The following is a 7456-nucleotide window of genomic DNA, read 5'->3' on the forward strand; positions in this document are numbered from 1 at the left end:
TTCTAGGACATGTACAGAAATCCTGTTCTAAAATTATTTTGTCACATATCCTTCTACTGATGAAACTTGCACTTGAACTCTGTACAGTTCAGGGTGTTACACTGAGGAAATGCTGAAATGCAATTTAAACTCTGCATTTGACGATCGAGGACAAAATAATGGATTTGGAATTTTTATTTATAGGTCTGGTCAATACAGAACTTTCTCTTCACTCATTTGGTTTCTAATACTCCTAGTATTTACAGATTCAGACTCTTCCCCACCAAGGAAGGGTGCTTGAGGAGCTGGTTAACAAAGTACTGGCCAAAGAGTAAGATGATCTCCTGGAGTCTAAGGCAAGGAAGCTGATTAAATTGGTGTTCAGGTTCGTCAGAGGCGTCTGAAAAGTATATAGTCTCTAGGTGCCACAATGGTGCAGCAATAAACATGCCTTTCAGCACTGGTGCCCCGGGTTTAATTCCTGGGGTGTTATCTGCATGGTGTGTGTGTACGTTTTTTCCTCTGGGTGCTCCAGTTTCCTCCCATAGTCCAAAGATAGTAAGTTAACTGGTTTCTCGGAAAATTGTCCCTGTGTGTGTGTTTGTGTCTATGTGTGCCTTGTAATGGACTGGCGTCCTGTCCAGAGTGTACATCTGTCCCTGCTGTGTTGGAAAAAGTTGCTCTAAGGATAATGGCTTTTGTAAGTGACAGCACAGTGGTGCAATGGATGGCATTGCTGCTGTGCAGCACTGGTGCTTAGTTCCAAACCTGGGATGAGTTTCCTTCTGGTGCTCCAGTTTCCTCCCACAGTCCAAAGACATACTAGTAGCTTAATTGGCCCTTGGGTGAGTGTATCTGTGTTTGTGTCTAGCTGCTGTGCAATGGACTGGTGTCCCATCCAGGTCGTACACTCTTCTGCCTGCTGCTTGCAAGGATAGGCTCTGGCTCCCCTGTGACCCTGAATTGGAAAGAGTGGATAGAAATGGCATGAATGGAAGTATGTTGGAATATTTAAGCAATAAGGCACGATAGGCTATGATATATCGTGAATATAGTCACAGTTAAAAGGGTTGCCTAACAACACCTTTTAACTGTGACTATATTCATGATATAGCACAGGCCTCGAGTGCCTTATTAATTTTTTTAAAAAATTTAAACGGTCCCCAAATATTCGATTTCTGTATAGAATGAATTTTAATTAAAAAATGTATTTAACATGAAAATTAAGCTGTTGACATTCCTCCACCTGAGAATATAGTCCCTCGTTGCTGCAAAGCCATAAGTAACATTAGCTAGCAAAGAGAGGACTAGCCAATATGATAAAAGAATAAATGACTTTTTTTTGTTTATTTCTTTAGTACATTTATTTGAACGTTTCCATTGATCGAAGAAGCATTGAAAAACTGTCCAGTCCCTAGTTCGTCGGGCATTTTCTTTTTCACTGCAGGAGCGCTCCCACTGGTGTTGGCCCCGGTGCCTGTCAGGATATCACTCCAGCGCTTTGTCATTAAAATTGGGTTTCCAATAACGCCGTAGCAAACTCTTGCTATAACTATAATTGACATAATCTCACTTGCTTTTAACCAAGCATTTGATCATTTACAAGAATGAAAATGATTTTAACTATGCGACACTATCATTACGAGGGCACATAAAATCACTATGATCCTCAAGAGTACAACAAAGACAGCAGAAGAAGATATATGTATCAAATACCTGAGAATTCAAGCTTTCTTATCTACGCTAAGAAGTAGTCTTTAAAAGCCTATGCGATTGATTTAATTGACCGTTATTTATCGGTCAGTGCATTGATAATTCTTCATCATACAGTAAAAAGTCAAAATTCCTTCCAGGGCATATCAGAGCATATATCACAGAATATAGCACGGCTTTGAAAGCGTGTCAGCCAATCAGATTTCAGGACCAGAACTATTCATTTTATAATACGCATTATACTGTTTTTCATCAACCACTGTACAACTGAGCAACATATGTTTAAAAAAAAATCAGAATTTGGTGGATGGCACTTATAAGAGAGAATTCTGTTAGGATTGTTGGAATAACATCATTTTTCCATAACATTGTACATCAGAACCAAATACCCTGACATACATCGCAAAAAAATAAAAATAAAACCAACCACTAGTTATTCATTAGAGTTATTCAGTAGAATTAACTTGAGTTTCATTGCACTGGATAACCCAGTGGATAACCCAGTTATGAATAAGAATAGTTGAATATGCTTTATATTGTTACGTATGTAATGTATGATAAAATCATTATTATTCTGTGCCTCATAATAATGTTATCTAATTTATAATATTTCTTTCTCAGAAGAATAATATAATATTTACACTATCCACAGGAGATGCAATCATTTAAAATGCACATGGTGTCAGGAGGTATAAATGCAACAGCATGACAAACAGCACCTCAAGTGTAAAATGAATGTGGCAGGTGGCAGAGTGAATCCTTAACGTACCACAGCTGTGTACGGCTGTCACAACAATCTTATTTAAATAATAAAAATCTTTATTACAGATGTAGCCATTCAGAATGCGCATTAAAACCCTGTAACGTGTTATTCGGGCTGCACTTTACCGCAGTACGTGATTCACTGGTCAACAGGTGGCACTTCTGGTGCATTAGATTCCAGGGAAATGATTGCTTCATTTAATCTCTCTACTGTGCTGTTTAAATCTGCTTAATTGGGAATATTAATATGGCAGTTAACAACTAAAGGGAAATTGTCTTAGCTGAACATAATAATAACAGAAGCATAACGTCATGAAAGATATTAATTTAGGAATATAAATATACTGTATTATATATACTGTATACTGTATGGCTGGTAGTGGTAGCTAAAATATAAAAAAATATACAACAGTATTAGACTTTCTTCATAAACATTTTATGAATCAGAGTTTTTAATGCAGTCACTGTGGTTATTTTGGAAATGTTTTGACATTCTCGTTCTGACTATATTAAGTTTATATACTTTATAAAAAGCTATAATGTTTCAAACTTTTTATGAATATTTGCTCTCATTATTGCAGTAAAAAACGTACTTTTTAGAATCCACTTAATAGGGAAAATAACATGGAATTGCTTAACTAAAGAAATTAATAAAGATATTAATTTAAGGGTCTAAATATAATGTATTTATATAGCTGGTAGCATTACTGTATTCCACTTTCTGTGTAAACATGTTCTATTTATTCTTTGACTCATTCATTTGTGACTCATTCATCCGTTTCAATTATTATTCTGAGTGGCATGTTGGTACAGTGGGCCGTACAGTTCTGGGTTCGATTCCTGCTTAGGGCACAATATTGTTTTTCTAACAGACTCCTTTTAAAAAACTAAAATAGTGTTTTGTAAAAATTATGTACACTATATTAATAATTGTTTAATATTATATTTATATATCACAACATATTTGATGTTAAATTATATTAATAAAAACATGAATGAGCAAAGGTGATACTGTCAACAGTTGGAGTAAAAACCAACTCAACTGGTTTAATTCAATTCAATACAAAATACTTTATTCATCTCAGTGGGGCAATTTAACACAAGTCTTTACAACAAGCCTTAAAACATAATTGTATATATTATAATTATAATTGAGAACAACAATATGGTATTGAAAAGACCACTGAAACTAAATGATAAGGTATGTTATTAATTAACAATCTAAATGTATTAATAATAAATAATAATTTCAAACTTCTTGTGTTTCTTTCAGGGTCATTTGATCAGTGATGATGACGAGTCCACTTACAGGGATGAAATCGTATGGCTGCTTAGGTGGTGTCATAGCAATAACCTGGACTTGAATGTGAGTAAAACAAAAGAGCTTATAGTGGACTTTCGGAGACACAGGCCACACACTTACAGCCCACTCAGTATTGATGGAATGGAAGTGGAAACAGTCACCAGCTTTAGGTTTTTGGGAATTCACATCTCTAAAGATTATAATAATAATAATTGCTTACACTTATATAGCGCTTTTCTGGACACTCCACTCAAAGCGCTTTGCAGGTAATGGGGTCTCCCCTCCACCACCACCACCAATGTGCAGCATCCACCTGGATGATGTGACGGCAGCCATAGTGTGCCAGAACGCTCACCACACATCAGCTATTAGTGGGGAGCAGAAAGTAATGAAGCCAATTCATAGATGGGGATTATTAGGAGGCCATGATTGGTAAGGGCCAATGGGAAATTTGGCCAGGATGCTGGAGTTACACCCCTACTCTTTTCGAGAAATGCCCTAGGATTTTTAATGACCACAGAGAGTCAGGACTTCAGCAACGTCTCATCCGAAGGATGGCGCCTGTTTACAGTACAGTGTCCCCATCACTATACTGGGGCATTAGGACACACGTGGACCACAGCACAGGGTGAGCGCCCCCTGCTGGCCCCACTAACACCTCTTCCAGCAGCAACCTTAGTTTTTCCCAGGAGGTCTCCTATCCAGGTACTGACCAGGCTCACACCTACTTAACTTCAGTGGGTTGCCAGTTGTGAGTTGCAGGGTGATATGGCTGCTGGCTAAAGATCTAACCCGGACTGTGAACACTGACTCTATCATAAAGAAGGCTCAGCAACACCTTTATTTCTACCACTGCACCATCGAGAGCATCCTCACCAACGGGATCACCATGTGGTATGGCAACACCTCTTCTTGAGAAAGAAAGGCACTGCAGAGAATGGTCAATATGGCCCAGAAGATCATCTGGTGTGGTATCACCGAGATTAAACATGAGGACCGCTGCTGTGGTAGAATTCTGGCCATCACAGAGGACAGTCACCACCCCGGGCATGAGCTCTTCACCCCACTGCTCTCAGGCAAGAGATACAAGAGCATACGGACACTTACCACCAGATTCCTCAATAGCTTCTACCCACAAGCAGTGCGATTGGCGAACACATTTAGCCATGACCCTCGGACCACACCTGTACCATTTACCTCACTATGATTTCTTATTTATTGCACATCTCCAGTCATTGTTTACACATCTGCATTGTTTACATTCAAACTGTTTACTTGTTTACTTGGACATTGTCTACTGTTTGTATATTGTCTTGATGCACTGTCTGCACTTTTTGTGTATTTACACTTGTTTTAATAATCGAGAGACTTTCTGTAAGTAAGAATTCCATTGTACCAGTATATGTACCGGTTACATATGGCAATAAAGTTCAAGTTCAAGTTATTTTTTATTAAAATGCCTATTTATGAGACATGATTGCCAATTTGCTAATAACCTTGTGAAAAAATGACACAGAGCCTTCAAACCACAGGCATTTTAAAGATAGTGATTTAAAGATAGCTTTTATTTAGATAGCATCTAGTACCTGTTTGTATTTTTATAAACCTTAGTTTGAATAAAGTGGATCCCAGGTTTAAGCAACTTCATAATGCAAGAACGCATTGTGCTACATTTTTTTATGCATCAGTCAAAGCGTTCTGAAGTCTTTCAAATACAAAAAATATAACATACAGTAATACTGTACTGTAAAATGGGCAACTGATTCTTTTAATTTTATAAAGAAAATAAAAAATAAGAAACAATAGTGTGTACCTGCCTAAATAAGACATTGCCTGACTTTAAAAGCCTTAAATATACCACTTTTTATGCATGAAAACAGGTGGTTTTTCTTCCTCAAGATCAGCTTAGAATCTTTGTGTAAAATCTTTTTTTAACTTTTTAATTAAAATTTTTAAACACTTTAATTTTAAAAACGCAACACACAAAAAATCACAGTCTCCACTCTTCCTGTGGTGTGAAGCAGATCAGCAGGTCTTTTAGTGATAACATGATTGAATGAACCTCCAGACCATCTCCAGGATGCTCAGAATTAGCACATTATCACTTCACATTAGGAAGAAGGGAAACTGAATGTGGGCTTTAATTTCACTCTCCATCAATACACATTCCAAATAATCACTAATGCAGCTTTACCTAAGTAACTCTAAGTAGCTAAGTTTAAATTCCTGATTTTAAGAGAGAATGTGAGGTTTTTGTCTATACTTTTCATGTATAAGTTGGCAAATTTATTTTAACTTACCGAGTTCACAAAGACTCTAAGATGATCAGGAATAAGAACATTTGTGGAAAATAAGAGACGTATACCTAAAACTGTTTTTATAGCATTTAAAGTCATGCAATGACTACATTAAGCAGGGACATGTAATTTTTTCTTATTTTTGATTTTGTTTTAAAAATCCCCCCCTTCCACCTTGCCATAACTGCAGTGAGAATGTAGCATGTTCGGGGACTTGTTCGGGAACTTTGATCTGTTTTGTGGAGCTGATATTTTTACCTTGGTTCAGGCATGCACTTGGGGTTGTTTTAGTTTGTAGCAGTCCTTTGTATTATGGGTACTGTGATATTACAGTTTGTATTCCAGTTAATTGTGGTGTCCATCATGTCTTTCAGTTTAGACTGAGAATGTTATATTGAAGGAGGTAGACAACCCCCACCCCCGGACAGACAAGGGTAATAAAGGTTATAAAAAGGTGCAGAGCCACCTGTAAGAGCAAGGTGACATTCTGCTCAAAGAAACTAAAGCTATGGTACTATCAGACAGAATTCTTTAACAAACATCTGTTTGTCAAATTCACCTTCTTTGCGCAGTACACAACTTCTGAAAGCTCATCAAAGGTTTATTTTTTATAATTTTGAAACCCTGGACGATGTGCCTCAGAGTTTCATTCACAACATAATCAAAACAACCCCCCCCCCCACCCCAACATCATGCGAACCCTATGCAGTCAGACCCACAGAGCGGCAGTGTGTTCGTATACAGTATAAATTTACTGTATATACAGTACAGTATGATACTGTATGGTTTCAAAGCCACTACACTGCAGAATGTGTGAAATATTTTTCTTAATCCAAATTTAAAGTTAAATTTCTCATTGCTTAAATTTGTATTAAGACAAAATATAGTATATATTTCCTTAATGCAGATGTAAACCTGAAACAGGCACATCACGTTCACAAGCTATAATAATAAACTAGTTTTATACATCTGGCGATGTAAAAAATATGGCCAAAAGGAGCTCTCTAAAGGTGAATTCCAAGCTGAAAACACAAAACTCAATATGTCTTCTCTATAACTCTTCATCTTATTGCTTGTCCGTGGTCATTCATTATTGTTAATAATATATTTTGTATTGCATTTAAATTGGAATGTTTTTATACAACTATAAAAAGAGGAGAAAGACGACGTGTCTCCTCTATAACTCTTCAGTTTACGGAAAAATTCCCCCACAGCCAAACAACATTGTCCATGGCCTTCTTGTGTCTAATTTCCAGGGAGTAATTCTATAACAAAAGGGAGCAGCACATCAGTCCTTGATTATGGTTAAACAGTACATATGATGTGTAATGGAATTTCGGTGTTCACTTTTCTGTAATTTGTACAAAACCATGACATCCCATCAAGATTTGGTACTAAGAAA

Source organism: Lepisosteus platostomus, chromosome 16 (assembly GCF_059453375.1).
Source record: "Lepisosteus platostomus isolate fLepPlt1 chromosome 16, fLepPlt1.hap1, whole genome shotgun sequence".
In the NCBI taxonomy this organism is placed as follows: Eukaryota; Metazoa; Chordata; class Actinopteri; order Semionotiformes; family Lepisosteidae; genus Lepisosteus; species Lepisosteus platostomus.